This window comes from Mercenaria mercenaria, chromosome 15, assembly GCF_021730395.1.
Source record: "Mercenaria mercenaria strain notata chromosome 15, MADL_Memer_1, whole genome shotgun sequence".
Classification (NCBI taxonomy): Eukaryota; Metazoa; Mollusca; class Bivalvia; order Venerida; family Veneridae; genus Mercenaria; species Mercenaria mercenaria.
Window position 1 is genome coordinate 48,640,421 of NC_069375.1, and position 17,331 is coordinate 48,657,751.

Consider the following 17,331-nt stretch of genomic DNA (forward strand, 5'->3'; position numbering starts at 1 on the left):
CTGTGTCTTATTATGTAAACTAGTCACGTTATCTTTTCAATGTGTGGCGTTAACTTGTCAAAACAGTGTCTTCTTATGTAAACTAGTCACGTTATCTTCTCAAAGTGTGGCGTTAACTTGTCAAAACAGTGTCTTGTTATGTAAACTAGTCATGTTATCTTCTCAAAGTGTGGCGTTAACTTGTCAAAACAGTGTCTTGTTATATAAACTAGTCACGTTACCTTTTCAATGTGTGGCGTTAACTTGTCAAAACAATGTCTTATTATGTAAACTAGTCACGTTATCTTCTCAAAGTGTGGCGTTACCTTGTCAAAACAGTGTCTTATTATGTAAACTAGTCACGTTATCTTATTTTAGTAGAAAGATATGTTATCACGTCAAAGTGTGGCGTTAACTTGTCAAAACAGTGTCTTATTATGTAAACTAGTCACGTTATCTTTTCAAAGTGTGGCGTTAACTTGTCAAAACAGTGTCTTATTATGTAAACTAGTAACGTTATCTTCTCAAAGTGTGGCGTTAACTTGTCAAAACAGTGTCTTATTATGTAAACTAGTCACGTTATCTTTTCAATGTGTGGCGTTAACTTGTCAAAACAGTGTCTTGTTATGTAAACTAGTCACGTTATCTTCTCAAAGTGTGGCGTTAACTTGTCAAAACAGTGTCTTATTATGTAAACTAGTCACGTTATCTTCTCAAAGTGTGGCGTTAACTTGTCAAAACAGTGTCTTCTTATGTAAACTAGTCACGTTATCTTCTCAAAGTGTGGCGTTAACTTGTCAAAACAGTGTCTTATTATGTAAACTAGTCACGTTATCTTTTCAAAGTGTGGCGTTAACTTGTTGAAACAGTGTCTTCTTATGTAAACTAGTCACGTTATCTTCTCAAAGTGTGGTGTTAACTTGTCAAAACGGTGTCTTGTTATGTAAACTAGTCACGTTATCTTATCAAAGTGTGGTGTTAACTTGTCAAAACGGTGTCTTGTTATGTAAACTAGTCACGTTATCTTATCAAGGTGTGGTGTTAACTTGTCAAAACAATGTCTTATTATGTAAACTAGTCACGTTATCTTCTCAAAGTGTGGCGTTACCTTGTCAAAACAGTGTCTTATTATGTAAACTAGTCACGTTATCTTATTTTAGTAGAAAGCTATGTTATCACGTCAAAGTGTGGCGTTAACTTGTCAAAACAGTGTCTTTTTATGTAAACTAGTCACATTATCTTTTCAAAGTGTGGCGTTAACTTGTCAAAACAGTGTCTTATTATGCAAACTAGTCACGTTATCTTTTCGAAGTGTGGAGTTAACTTGTCAAAACAGTGTCTTATTATGTAAACTAGTCACGTTATCTTTTCAAAGTGTGGTGTTAACTTGTCAAAACAGTGTCTTATTATGTAAACTAGTCGCGTTATCTTATTTTAGTCGAAAGCTATGTTATCATGTCAAAGTATGATGTTGCCTTGTCCAAATAGTGTCTTATTATGTCAAAAAGCCATGTTACCATGTCAAAGTGCCATGTAATTATGTTTAAAGAGCGTGTTATGTTTAAAAGCTAGACAAGATCAAATGATACTTTAACAGAATATCATAGCTTTTTACATAATAAGACAGTTTTGACAAGCTAACACCACACTTTGACTTGATTACATGCCTAGTTAACATAAAAGACACTATTTGGTCTAGAACGCTCGATGGACAAGATCACACGACACTTTAACAAGATAACATAGTGTTCGAACATAACAGCACACTAAGTAGACATTTTAAACATAATAAAACGCTTTGCAGACAAGATAACACGTTCACATGATATAACATGTCTAGTTAAAATAATGGCACTATTTGTGCAAGTTAACATCACACTTTGACATAAAAACATAGCTTTTTTTACATAATAAGACACTGTTTTAACTATATAGTTAACATTACGCTCGACACGATAACTTGAAATTTACCGACATAAAACAAAATTGAAAATTTGCTTCCAAAATTATCCTAAGACTCTGTAAGTAAAAAGGGGCAAAACTCATGAAATATTGGTGTGAGAATTATAATCCTTGTGTCATATGAAGTGGGTGATGATGAGGAAAAACTGTTGTAATATTGAAGCATATCCATCAAATAACAACAGAAATAAAGTGAAAGTGCATCAAGACTTTAAACAAGGTATGGACGCGGACGCGGACACCGGGAGTAGTAGGACAGCTCCCCATATACTTTGTATAGTCGAGCTAATGACACAACCTGCTGGCATGGTAGAGATTTACTGTCAAGGATCATACTAACTGGACGACACGACAAAATGTGCTACAAGAGACGTGCGCCAATGCGACATAACGAATGTCCTACATCAGCCGCCATAATTTGATACAATTCCATCCCGTGTTTTTTATCCAAATTAATATATTATCCTACATAAGGCAATAATAACTTTGAACTGATGTCTCAAAACGAAATCATATGATGAAATTAATTTCCATGCTTTTCTTCTTTTTTATTCACTAGTGATATTCTGTTTTCATTTTAAGTCATATATTACACATTTATAAAAAAAGTTTTATTTCCGTTGCGACAAAATAAAACTTTCCATTTTTATAACCTTGTCCAGCCTTAGAGTTTTATGAGCAGACTTTCAGGTTACTGAATACAATTAAATAGTTATATTAAGATCAAAATCAATACATTTTACTTAAATCACATCTGCACTTGTAACCGTAACAAAAGTAATCGTTTATCTTCGTCTTGTTATCGGTTAAACATGTATTTACACAAACTGATTGTGATATTGCATGAAACCTGTATTATTAAACTGTATATCCTTAATTCATATGCGTGGTAGACTATTAAGGTAGCAGGGTACACTTTCGAATTTTGGCCCCCTCAATATTTGTTATAAAGAGAACATCGTGATTTTGGATGTCTGTAAATTAAGGTGAGAGATAATGATTATTAATTCTTTAGAAAATTTATACAGCCGATACATGTAAAATTCTGATGTCAGTTGGAAAACTAACTGCTGGTAGCTTTGTATGATCAATGAGACACCATTTCGCGGAAAAATTCAATTCACGGAAGGGTTCTGTGCTTTTTGATTGATACTCAGGAACATTTTCGTTATTTTCCGAAAAAACGAGCTGGATGGGCCCCCATTCCGTTTATGTCCTGACGTTCAGTAAGGACTATTAAATTAAGAAATGCAATAAAATTGGACAGTGTTCTTGCAGCGGGATTCATTGTAGACTGTTCAAAAGGTGCAAAATTGATGATTTTGGCACGCTATTTTTCATGGATGATGTAAACCTTTCGCTTTGATAACTTTCTTTATTCTTGTATGAGAATCCTGATTTTGTCATTAATTAAAAGCACAAAACATGCACGCAATTTATAAAATAGCCACCCAAATTTTGCTCATAGGGGAAGTGCAATATTGCGACTCGCTACATGTAAGACCGTCCGTGCCCAAAATTTTCGCATCTAAGTGTACCTTGCTACCTTAAATAACGTATACCATCTTTCAGCTACGCATCGTTATTTAAGTTCGGTTACCACCCATTGAAAGAATGTTGATTTTGTAAGTTCTTCACATGGTTGATTTCTGCTGGAACAACTGATACGTATTAGACCTTCCTGATTTCTGTAACATATAAAAGTTAAACTAAGCAAGTTAAAATTATACAAATAAAGTGTGGCCGATTTGGAATGGTACCAATAATATCGGTACTCTGCTATATAGAAATTACAACGCAGAAGGAATCAGAAATACTGGTTACCTTTTAACTTTAGGTTTTTGTTCGGGTTAGAGTTTGGGTGGAAACTTGGTATTCATAGACACTTTGATTACTGAATCTAAACCCTGGCGCACTGGCGCCAGACCAGAAAGAAAATGCCACTGTACATGTTATACCCTACCCCTAGGTATTCTATAAGGTTCTGGTGCCAGTGCCCTGGCGCATATTTGCAGTAGGTTTATTTTCGCAAGCCACAGTTGGGGCCAAATCTGAGGATCCGATACGATTTGTAAGGTTTCACGGTCCTCGTTTAGTTTTCGTCTAATCTTGGCTAATTAGGTATTTCATGTCGCAGGTAACGCGAACGCGAACGCAATGTTGCTGTTGCAGCTGATACCGACACTGTGCGAGTGTATATTAATAAACTAGAAGTATGATCAATACAAAAAGTGCAAATTACAATGCACACTGTCACTGAAACCTCAAAATTTGAAACATGATCTGTAACAGTCTGGTTAGTTCATTACAACCAGATGTCGCAGCTTATGTTAATGCATACAACAATAATTCGATCAAAAATATGCTTCCAAAAAAGTCCATAACAAATAGAGCATAGTTTTTAGTTTTTCAATTTTAGCGCATTAGCCCATAAACCTGAGGTCAAATGGATATTATCTTTTTTTATTTTATATCTATTCCTTTTGATCTGAACAGCAATTTTCCGTATTTCTTCGCATTTTTATCTTAGATCGGATGCTAGATATCTGCTCAACATTCGGGTAGCGTTTCATTACAGACCACCACTACAATAAGGGGTATGGTTTTTACCTGATTTTACAGTGTGAGTGTTTGACTGAAAATATCTTTCTTGCATCAATCACGACCCCCATTTTTTATTTTTATTCAGCACTGACAATATTCTCAAGAAAATATAAGTTACACTGTTACAGACATTAAAAATGTGCCTGATGTGTGCTACAGCCATCGGGAATTTCTAAATTTTATATATAATAAAGGAGACCATTTCGTGTCCATATTTGCATGTTTTCGAGAACAAAAGTAGGATGTTCATCCAGCGAACCGCTAGGATATTGTCCATAAGTATTGACCTGGCACTCATGAATATTCCGTATATTTTCGGTGACCGAACATAAATAGTGATATAACTATTACATATATATTTCTTAATTGATAAACTGCCACATTAAACTCGCACGTAGTGATCTCCCTTGCCACTTCGCTCAATGACGAAGCGCAAGGAATCACCAAGGGAGAACTGGTTGAGTTGATGCCGGTAGCTGCGCGGACAAAGCGTTTATCTGCCAGTATCAGGGTTGAAGGTTCGAGTCCTATGTCTGACCAAATTTTTTTTACTCCAAATTACTGCATATTTGAGCAAACGTATAATGATATTGATTGTTCATTTATTACCAGTAATCACATTTACCCATTGTGAAAAAGTGGGAATAAATTGTTTTAAAATTATCTAAGATAAAAAGACAAAATACTTGTGACCAGCATTCAAAAAAGTAAATGCTACCAGAGAAAACAATTAAGATTCATGAAATATGATACATAAAATAATGTAAAAATAAAACAGGAATTTTAAAACATTACAATACATCAAATCTTAAAAATGAGAACCCGTGGTAATGTGCGTGGAAGTCAGGCAGCTTACTTTTACGCCAACGTGTCACTGGTAAACTGTGTACAGGTGTATGTTACTTTAGTAATTAAAAATATAGATATTTCCGGGGTGCAAATATTGCGTAAATTAACGAAAATGCCCCAAAAAGTTGGCGAATATTAATGAGTGCCAGGTCAATACTTACGTACCGTGAATATGTTGGGATACCGAAAAAAACAACTTGTTTAGGCCTAATCAAACCCTTTGCCTTACAAAAAATACTATACTGAATATGGTGCTCCGTTTGGACAATCAAGACTTTTCATTGAATCCAAAATCTCTGTGCACGATGTTACGAAGACGAAAACGAAAACGCGATGATGCGATGGTATGATGATGAAACAACAATGGTACGATGATGAAACGTCGATGTAATATCACGTTTTCACCATCGTACCATCGTTTTTCACCATCGTACCGTCGCCTTCCGGTTAGGTATGCGAAGCCCCGTTCACTTGCATTTTTTACATAATAAATCATTGTATTTTGTGAGAAGAAATTTACAACTTCGATTCTACTGTTTTGCAAAATATTCAGTGATCAGTGCATTAAAAGTGTGTCAAACCTTCAAGATCACGTCCATTGTATTTTAGGTACGCTTGAAAGTAAATAAAAAGCTGGGTGTTATAGTCACATTATGTAGTTCAAACTCAGCTTATTATTGTTAGAATGTACAAGGAACATAGTGCAATGTGAAAATGAGATTGTATCAAGCCTGTATTGCATTGAAACATCTTCCGGTAAGAAAGACTTACCGCTGCGCATGATCATCGGAAGCGATGGTACGATGGTGAAAACGCAATGGTACGATGGTGAAAACGCAATGGTACGATAGTGATATCGCGACGGTTCAATACTGAAAAAAATCACGATGGTACGATGGTGAAAACACGATAGTATGATGGTGGAAACATGATCGTACGATGGTGAAAACGCGGTGGTACGATGACGAAAACGCGATGGCACGATGGTGAAAATGCGATGGTACGAACTTAATGTGGCAAGATTATGAAAATGCGATGATTAGATGATGAAAATGCGATATTACCATCGGCATTTTACCATCGTACCATCCCACCATCGCATTTTCAGCATCGTATCATCGTGCCATCGTATTTTCACCATCATGTAATCGCGTTTTCTCCATCGTGCCATCGCGTTTTTTCACCATCACACCATCGCGTTTCACCACCGTACCATCGTTGTTTAATCATCATGCCATCGCACCATCGCGTTAATCGTGCATCGCGGTTTAGGATTCAATAAAAAGTCACGATTGTTCAAACGTTCTTATTATATGCCTGATTTCAGTCATGTTTCAGAGATTTAAGCGTGATGAGATGACATTCTTTGATCTGGCTTCGTTTCATCCGTCTAGCTGCACTCTCAGGGATTTTTTTTTTCTGTGTTTTTTTTTTCAAGTGCCTCAGACGTTTCATATTATTCTACTCACCCTGGTGCCGGCGACGGCGTCACACATTGGTTAACGTTTTGCATGCAAGTACGTATGACTTTCATTTAAAGGCATGTAACTTTGAAACTTATTTCCTTCTTTTCCTAGGTCAATTACCAACAACACTAGGTCAAGTCTCATGACATATATTTTGGCCAAATTATGCCCCCTTTATGGACATAGAAAATCCTGATTAAAGTTTTATATGCAAGTTACTATCTCAAAAACTAATGCAGATATTGATTTGAAACTTCATAGGTGTCTTCAGGGTTGTAAAACTAGGTGATAGCATCATGTTGACATGCGCTATGGCCAGATTATGCCTCATTTTGGACAAAGAAAATCCTGGTTAAAGTTTTACATGCAAATACATTTAGCTGTTACCTTAAAGCATACAGCTTTGAAACTTTTTTTCTTTTTCTTGGTCAATTACCAACCTCACTGGGTCAAGTCCCATAACTCTGACATGTACTTAGAAAATCCTGGTTAAACTATCTCCAAACCTAATGCAGATATTGAACTGAAACTTCATATGTGCTTTCAGGATTATAAAACTAGGTGATCAAGACCCATAACTCTGACATGCATTTTGGCAAACTTTTGCCCCCTTTTGGACTTATAAACGCCTGGTTAAATCTCGGGTGCAAGTACATATAGCTATTACTTAATTAAAGGCATATAACTTTGAGACTTATTTTTTTCTCTTTTTTGGTCAATTTCCAACCTCACTGGGTCAAGTCTCTTAATTCTGACTTGTATTTTGAACAAATTATGCCCCCTATTGGACATAGTAAATCTTGGTTAAAGTTTTGCATGCAAGTTACTATCGCCAAAACTAATGCAGATACTGGTTTGAAACTCTATTATTACTATTATTATTATTATAAATGCTATATTAGTGTATACAGTGCATGGATTATGTATGTATACATATGTATATCTGTCCGCTTTCTTTTGTCTATGCGTTGTTTTGCAGTTTCAGGGTTGAGATCCAACTTGTGTTATATGTAACGATTTGCAAACTTTCTATTATCTTATCATGTAATAATATACTGACGTTTTAACTTGTACAGTCTTGATACAAATCTTCTCTAATTCTGCTAGAAGGGCTATATGCATTTATGTTACTGATCTAATGAACTTGTATATAGAACAATGAATAAATAAATAAATGACGGAAAGTTCCTCGATACACTTACCAGTATTTCAGATACATTCTCTGCCTCTAAATATTTCCACTTTTTGTTTGGAAGCTCTGGTCCCGTATCGAATTTAGTCAATACTTATGTGATAAATGAAATGAAATGTTTCAACATAATTATTCCCTGAAAGTGCTTGAATTGCCTTTTCACAATAATTTATCTAAACTATGAATGGTGGACTAGAAATATCCTTACTGGCGGTATTTTTTACATACATGAAATATATCGGTTAAAAAAAAAACAACAAAAAACTAGTGTTCGGTTACAAGCTTTGATCGCGTCATTGTCTAAATCAGTCTAATTTAACTGTTCAGATCAACATGAATAGAATAAATCATTTGTAAAATCAATATTCTCTTGTATATAATAATGCATAAATACATAAGGAGACTGTTTCAATAAATTGTCCGAGGCGAAGCAAGTATATTGTGTTCTTCCTCCGCGAAAGTTGTAAGATAACACATTTACATTTATTGACAAATCTAGAATATTTTTTTACTAATAAAATTCACTCACTATAGAGGAATATTTTCGCACGAGAATTTTGTGCCTTTATTTTATACATGTTGTTAGTCGGCATGGCAGTGTACTTTCAGTCTAGTTGAACAACTGTGGAAAAACTATGAATAGAGATGAGTGGTTAGGGGGGAGGCGGTGGGTATAAATACAGAATCCAGGAACACTGGTTATCGTATAGGTATCTTAAAAATGCTGAAAGACGGCAATTATGTGAGTTGCATGTATACAGAAGACCATACAAGATATATGTCTGGTATAAGCAAAGCAGAAATAACCGCAAATAATTGCGACTGTGCTACTCAACGTGATGTAATCATAATACTGAAGTACCAATTTCAGGCACGGACCAGAAATATTTCGTATAGGGGCACCATGCATGCAGTTTTGAACAAAGGTGTCATCGTAGACTAGCTCCTAGACTATGATATATCTTTTTTTTTTTACGATTAAATTTTTTTTATGATTAAATGTAGTGAACTGAGCCAGTCTATATTCTATGTCCAATATCATTCCTCTGTTAAAATCTCTAAAATAGACTGGCTTTTGTCTCTATGAAATTAAATTAATCATAAAAGGAAAAATGTAGAAATATATTATTATCAGTCTAGTGGCTAGTCTAGTGTCATCGGTGAGGCTCATTTATAGCAGCGAGTGGAGGTAGTTACGTGTTAGGGACAGTAAGGGGAGTTTCTCCTTGGATATTTTTGAAACATATAGATATGCTATGGTGGCCTCTGGCGCATTTTTGGTTCTAGATTTTTAGTGCAACCGTTTGATAAGTATAGGTCACTGCTTAGCTGAAATTAATGCATCACATGCTTTAAAGACCCACCACAATACCTCACCGCGAGCTCTTCGTGCTCAGGTGAGCTAAAAACTCAAGAATTGCAATGACACTTCACTTGTTAAACTTGCTTTTAGTTAGCTAGATAACACAATTTATTAAGCCTCATTTCATACAACTCATTCTCCGTCTAAAGCATATTTTGGCATATCTTCATACTTTTAGACTTGTTAATACTTATAACAACTAAATCCCAGTCAGTTGCATGTACAAATATATATATAGTCTCTTTTTTCTTCTAGTCATGCATATTGTGCACAATTGTATGTTAAGAGTAACAAACATGCATTCCACATTGATGTTTTATTTGTATTATGTTGTCATAGTCTGATGCATGTAATATGCCATGACTAAATATATATACTTGAACCTTGAACTTGTTTTGTTTTAAAATGAACAGCTTCTTCCCTTTCTCTTTGCGATTGCTTGTTTGCTGAGCTGGGGGAATCTCTAAAACTTTAACCTGAAATTCTAAGTAAAAAGGGGAATAATTCATGAAAAATTGTGCCAGAGTTCTGCATCTTGTGTCATATGATGTCGGTGAAGATGCTGAACAACTATTTTAAGTTTGAATCAAATCCATTCAGTAATAACAGAGGTAAAGTGAAAGTGCACCAAAACTTTAACCTGAAATTCTACGTAAAAAGGGGGAATAATTCATGAAAAAATGGTGTCAGAGTTATGCACCTTGTGTCATATGATGTGGGTGATGATGTTGAACAACTATTTTAAGTTTGAATCAAATCCATTCAGTAATAACAGAGATAGAGTGAAAGTGCACCAAAACTTTAACCTGAAATTCTAAGAAAAAAGGGGGAATAATTCATGAAAAAATGGTGCCAGAGTTATGCACCTTGTGTCATATGATGTGGGTGGTGATGTTGAACAACTATTTTAAGTTTGAATCAAATCCATTCAGTAATAACAGAGATAGAGTGAAAGTGCATCAAAACTTTAACCTGAAAATCTAAGTGAAAAGGGGGGATAATTCATGAAATATTGGTGCCAGAGTTATGGCCCTTATGTCAGTTGATGTGGATGATAATGAGGAATAAGAATTTAAAGTTTGAATCAAATCCATCAAGTAATTACAGAGATAAGTTGAAAAAAGAGAAAGTGTAAAAAAACTTTAACCAAGGTGGGGACGCGGAAAGACGCCGACGCCGGGTCGAGTACGATAGCTCTCCTTATACTTCGTATAGTTGAGCTAAAAATAAGTCAGGTACCTTTGACCTTGACATTTGAGTTACTGAATCCAATATTAATAGAGACATTTCTCCAGGTATATGTAGTCATTGCATTAAGTTTGAAAGCCGTAATAGTTATAACTCATTACTTATCAGTCTGGAAACAATTTTCAGTCAACAGCCCACAGTTATCAAGACCTTCGACCTACTGACCACTGAAACAAAAATGATGCTCTTCAGGTAGTGTTCAAAAACTTTAGCTGTTATACATACTGATTTAGGGCCCAGAAATGGAAAATGTTGACGGACGCTCGGACAGAGAGACAGCGCCATTCCGTATGTCACGTTATTTTTTTACTTTTTTTTTTCAAAACGGACGTTTAACAAAGGTATGTCAATATATGCATACATCTCTATTTAAAATCTTAATAATTCGCAGATTAAAAAGTAACATTTCAATTGTGTATTAAGTTTTATTTGGCATCTAGTGCACACTTTAATCATGGCATAAAAGTTAAAAACGATGTATGATACATAAAATATATAAAGAAAACATAACAAAACAATAGTAAAATACACAGAGATTTTTAAACCATGATATACACACCAATACCAGGGATAACACAAAACTAGAATGTGTCTGTAGGACACAGGGTGTGCCCCCCACTGGTACATTTATCACAAATAAGGGACAATAATTCAGATGTTTGCAGTCTTAATGGGGTATAGCCTCAACAAACATTTTATGAAAAGGATTCATTATTCTAGGCCATATACTTTTTGAGCTGTGAGCATCACAAACAAAAAATCCACTATTTTGGCTATTTCAAGGGCCATAACTCTGTAATTAGCGCTAAGATTCTCAAAAGAATGCCAAGTGTGCAAGGTCACATTATGATAAAGTCTCAAGCAAGGTTTCATGAATTTACATCAAATACTTTTTGAGCTAGGCATATAATTAGGTGAAAATGTAAATTTTTTGTCTATTTCAGGGGCCATTACTTTAACAAGAGGGTCACTGACCCTAAAGCGCTCACCTATGTACAAGGCTGTTAAGTTTCTTCTATGTTAGCCTATATTATATACATGTCACACGCACTTTCTGAACCTAGGGCAATAACCTGAACAATTATGGTAGACATTACAAATCTGATATCACACACCAAATATCAAGGCTCTAGCTATTACTGAATCAGAGAAGAAAAATGACGACACCCACTGGCAGCCATGTTTTTTGACGAATTGAAAAACAATTTAACAATCTTGATAGAGAGTCACACAAGAACAATTTGTGCAAAATTATTTTAAAAACGGGCCAGCAGTTTCACACAAAACTGATTTTTAAAGTTTCCACTATATAGGAGAGATCGTGTTTGTATACAAATCCCTTGTATTTTCTATTTTTAGAACTGATAAGAAAATATCGGGTGGGCAGACGCCGAGCGTCCATGTTTTTTGTAAACAGTGATGTTTTTCTAACGGCTTACACTTTCTTAAAACACAAATGATATCAATATTTTTTTTATCATTGGAAAGGACATAAAACAAACAATTTATTGATTACTTTTAATTATCATTTCGAAATAAATGGATTTATTACGAATGCTTAACTTACAGTGATTTTTCTAAAAATATGGAGCATTGCTATGCCGCTATTAAAATCATATGTCATTTAAAATGGTTATTCATTTTAAAAAGATATTTAAATGAGAAAATATGTAAATCGTAAGCATTTCAAAACTTTTTGAATTTTTAAACTCCATAAAAGAGCGAAAAAGTTATTAAAAATTAAAAATTTCGATCCCATACACAAACGATGTAAAAACATTTGTTTTGCCAGCCACCAGATAAACAGGTGTTAATGCGTGACGTCACGGCGATCTCTCCTATACATATAGGGAAAATTGACCAAGCTCTCTGGCGGCCATGTTTTTTGTTGAACTGGTATAATTTGAACAATCTTGGGAGAGGGTCACACAAGGACCATTTGTGTAAAATTATTCTATAAGAGCCAACAGTTTCAAACAAGAAGATTTTTAAAGTTTCCACTATATACATATAGGCAAAAGTGACCACACCCTCTGGTGGCCATGTTTATTCTAAAATTGGACATGCAGTTTTAGGCAAGAAGATTTTTAAAGTTTCCACTATATACATATAGGGAAAAGTGACCAAGCCCTCTGGTGGCCATGTTTTTTGACGAATCAAAATAATTTTAACAATCTTGGTAGAGGGTCACACAAGGACCATTTGTGTAAAATTATTCTAAAATCGGACATGCAGTTTCATACAAGAAAATTTTAAGAGTTTCCACTATATACATATAGGGAAAAGTGACCATGCCCTCTGGCAGCCATGTTTTTTTTACTAATCGGTATAATTTGAAGAATCTTGGGAGAGGGTCACACAAGGACCATTTGTGTAAAATTATTCTAAAATCGGGTCAGCAGTTTCACACCAGATGAATTTTTAAAGTTTCCACTATATACATATAGGGAAAAGTGACCACGCCCTCTGGCGGCCATGTTTTTTGAAGAAACAAAATAATTTGAACAATCTTGGTAGAGGGTCACACAATGACCATTTGTGTAAGATTATTCTAAAATCGGACAAGTTTATATATTATACATACACAAGGGAAAAGTGACCATGCCCTCTGGCGGCCATGTTTTTTTTTTGACGAATCGGAATAATTTGAACAATCTTGGTAGAGGGTAGCATAAGGACCATTTCTGTGAAATCTTTTCAAAATCGAACCATCGGTTTAAGAAGAGATGTCGTTTAAGTTATTTCTATTTTTAGCTCTGGCAGCCCCTATGTGCAACCAAGTGGAACCATTTGAACAACTTTGGTAGAGGACCACCCAAGAAACATCATGGCCAAGTTTCATCAAAATCCATTCAGTGGTTTTGGAGGAGATGTCGTTTAAACACAAATGTTGATGACTTGATGCACGGATGGACAGACGACGGACACAGCGTGATTACAATACCTCACCATGAGCTTTTGTGATCGCCCTGTGTCCATTGTCCGTTGCCGTCCGTCCGTCGTCAACAATTTGACTGTTAACACTCTAGAGGTCACAATTTTGGCCCAATCTTAATGAAACTTGGTCAAAATGTTTCCCTCAATAAAATCTTGGACAAGTTTGATATTGGGTCATCTGGGGTCAAAAACTAGGTCACCAGGTCAGATCAAAGGAAAAGCTTGCTAACACTCCAGAGGTCACAATTTTGGCCCAATCTTAATGAAACTTAGTCAGAATGTTACCCTCAATAAAATCTTGGATGCACAAAAACTAGGTCACCAGGTCAAATCAAAGGAAAAGCTTGTTAACACTGTAGAGGCCACATTTAGGACTGTATTTTCATGAATCTTGGTCAGGATGTTAATCTTGATGGTCTTAAGGTCCAGTTTGAATCTGGGTCATGTAGGATCAAAAACTAGGTCACCAGGTCAAATCAAAGGAAAAGCTGGTTGACACTGTAGAGGCCACATTTATGACCAAATCTTAATGAAACTTAATCAGAATATTAATCTTGATGATCTATAGGTAAAGTTCAAATCTTGGTCAAGTGGGCTCAAAAACTAGGTCACTAGGTCAAATCAAAGGAAAAGCTTGTTAACATTCTAGAAGCCACATTTGTGACTGTATCTTCATGAAACTTAGTCAGACTGTTAATCTTGATGATCTTTATCTAAAGTTCGAATCTGGGTCATGTCGGGTCAAAAACTAGGTTACCATGTCAAATCAAAGGTAAAGCTAGTTAACATTTTAGAGACCACACTGATGACAGTATCTTAATGAAACTTGGTTAGAATATTAATCTTGATTATCTTTAGGTCAATAGGTCAGGTGAGCAATACAGGGCCTTCATGGCCCTCTTGTTGACTATTTCAGAGGCCATTACTCTGAAAATAGGGGGCGGAGGCAGACAAAAAATAGGAGGTGGGCAATTTCATATCATGATAAAGACTCATGCAAGGTTTAATCAATTTATATGTAATACTTTTTGAGTTAGGCGTGTCACAAGGTGAAAATGTGCATTTATGACTATTTCAGGGGCCATAACTCTAGATATTGGGAGCAGACCCAGATGAAAAATAAAAGGTGCGCAAGTTCATATCACGATAAAGACTCATGCAAGGTTTAATAAATTTTTATGTAAGACTTTTTGAGCTAGGTGCATCACAAGGTGAAAATGTGCATTTTTGACTATTTCAGGGGCCATAACTCTGAAAATAGGGGATGAACCCAGATGAAAAGTAGGAGGTGCCAAAGTTCATATCATGATTAAGACTCATGCAAGGTTTCATGAATCTATATCAAATACTTTTTGAGCTAGGCGTGTCACAAGGTGAAAATGTGCATTTTGACTATTTCAGGGGCCAAAACAGCAAATGCTGAATATATAACATTCATATAATGTCTGATGACTCTTGGCCAAATAGTTGTTGACTCAAATTACATCTGACAAACCAAAGTACTCCAACCCAGCCTGTAAAGGATGAATTAAAACTAGAAAATACTAACTTTCATGAACAACCAAGATCTGACTCGTTTAGTGGCGTTGAATTTTTTTATCGCTCTTCAAAACAGATATGTCACATCTTGGCGCAATGAAATTTCATTACAACTAAAAATGCAAAAAATGAACCTATAATTGAGAAAACCTGCACAACAACCCTGATACACTTTATAAAAAGTACATAATCATCACAAATTTGAAAATAGTAATTTTGAAAGCTAGTAAATTACAACACAAATCTAAAACCAGTTAGTAAAATATATCACATATAATGACAGCTGGTACAATAATATTGATTGTCAAGCATTTTGATAAAGTACCGCCTGTGGGTTGATGAAACAGAAAGAGGAACATAAAACTTAAAAATTGACAAATGGCACATTTAGATGGTGGGTCTTAGCAAACGAAAACAACACCCAATTAACTATACCGAACAAGATGAGCTAAATCGGGCTATACAAAGATTTTAAAGAGTGTAGGTAACTATTATGTAAATACGAGCATTGATAAATTATGTAAACATAAAACTTTAAAATATAAAACAACAAATGTAAAACAAAGATCCCAATTATAACATTAAATGTGACTCGCTCCAAACTTCTTTCACAAAAATACAGTCCTCTAAAAATTTGCTAAATCTTGTATTCTTCGCTGTTATTCTCTACTACTTTAGTATTAAAGGTGGTATATCTTTTCTGATCAAGTAATGTACTTGTTCAAAACTTTCAACATCTGATCATTTACACCTATTTCTGTTAACTGGGCACTTAATGCATATTAGATTTTAACACGAATTGACTTTTCTTTTCTGGTTGTCCAATCAAGATAAAGGTTTCTTAGCACAAGTATGATTTCTTTACTGGTTGCCCAACCAAGATAAAGGTTATTTTAGCATAGGTTTTAAGTTCATAAAGGTAATTTCCCTAACGAATGAGATGAATATAAGAACAACTGCATAACATCTGTCAAATATTTGCACTTACAATAATATGTTAAACTGCAATTGGTTAGAGATGCAACTTTGTAAAATTATTATAACCTCCCTTTTGTCAATCTTAGTTGCGCATTTTAAAGTACAAAAAAAAAATGTAAACAGATTCCAAAGCTAGCAAAGTTTTAGTCGTCTTTCAAATATCTGGATAAGTATCAAATGCAGATTGCTGAAATATCCATATATATAACGCAGATTGTTGAAAGACCATGATAAGTATCAAATGCAGATTGCTGAAATATCCATATATATAACGCAGATTGTTGAAAGACCATGATAAGTATCAAATGCAGATTGCTGAAATATCCATATATATAACGCAGATTGTTGAAAGACCATGATAAGTATCAAATGCAGATTGCTGAAATATCCATATATATAACGCAGATTGTTGAAAGACCATGATAAGTATCAAATGCATATTGCTGAAATATCCATATATATAACGCAGATTGTTGAAAGACCATGATAAGTATCAAATGCAGATTGCTGAAATATCCATATATATAATGCAGATTGTTGAAAGACCATGATAAGTATCAAATGCAGATTGCTGAAATATCCATATATATAACGCAGATTGTTGAAAGACCATGATAAGTATCAAATGCAGATTGCTGAAATATCCATATATATAACGCAGATTGTTGAAAGACCATGATAAGTATCAAATGCAGATTGTTGTAATAAATCGATACCTTCAGAATAAATATCAACTAGAACATACATTCAAATCAAAATGGGAAAATGAATTTTTTCATAACAATGAAACAAAGCATACCACTAAATAAATCTGTTACAGAATATACGAAAAGAAAAAAAAATACTTTAATTAGAGTGACCACCTCTAACCTTTTTTAAAACATACAATACAGTCAATCTAAAAGTTTAGAACCTGAAATATTTTCACTGCGAACAATTCAATTCAAATTTATTCAGGCATAAAATTATAAAATATTTTATATAACATATAAACTAAAGTGTACATATACAAGTCAATACAATACGTAAGCAATTTTAACTAAAAATTTATAAAGATCTTTATTTTAAATATGCTGATTAAAACATAACAGTTTGGTCAAGTACATGTATATTTCATATGTTTACGACATACATGTAGATAAATAAAATGATTTTAACTCTTGGGATAACCCATCAAAGTAAACCTAAAACTGTGTCTCAAATTTTGATGACCA

General features: G+C 34.6%; 1 protein-coding gene across 1 annotated transcript in view; it reads right to left on the reverse strand.

Annotated features, from left to right (window-relative positions):
• LOC123557291 (putative helicase MOV-10) overlaps positions 1–2,789 on the reverse strand; it is a 28,738-nt gene extending 25,949 nt beyond the window's left edge. Inside the window, exon 1 of the mRNA XM_053525216.1 lies at positions 2,678–2,789. The gene's annotated coding sequence lies outside the window, so the exon portion shown is untranslated. The remainder of the gene's footprint in view (positions 1–2,677) is intronic.
• Positions 2,790–17,331: the final 14,542 nt, after the last annotated feature.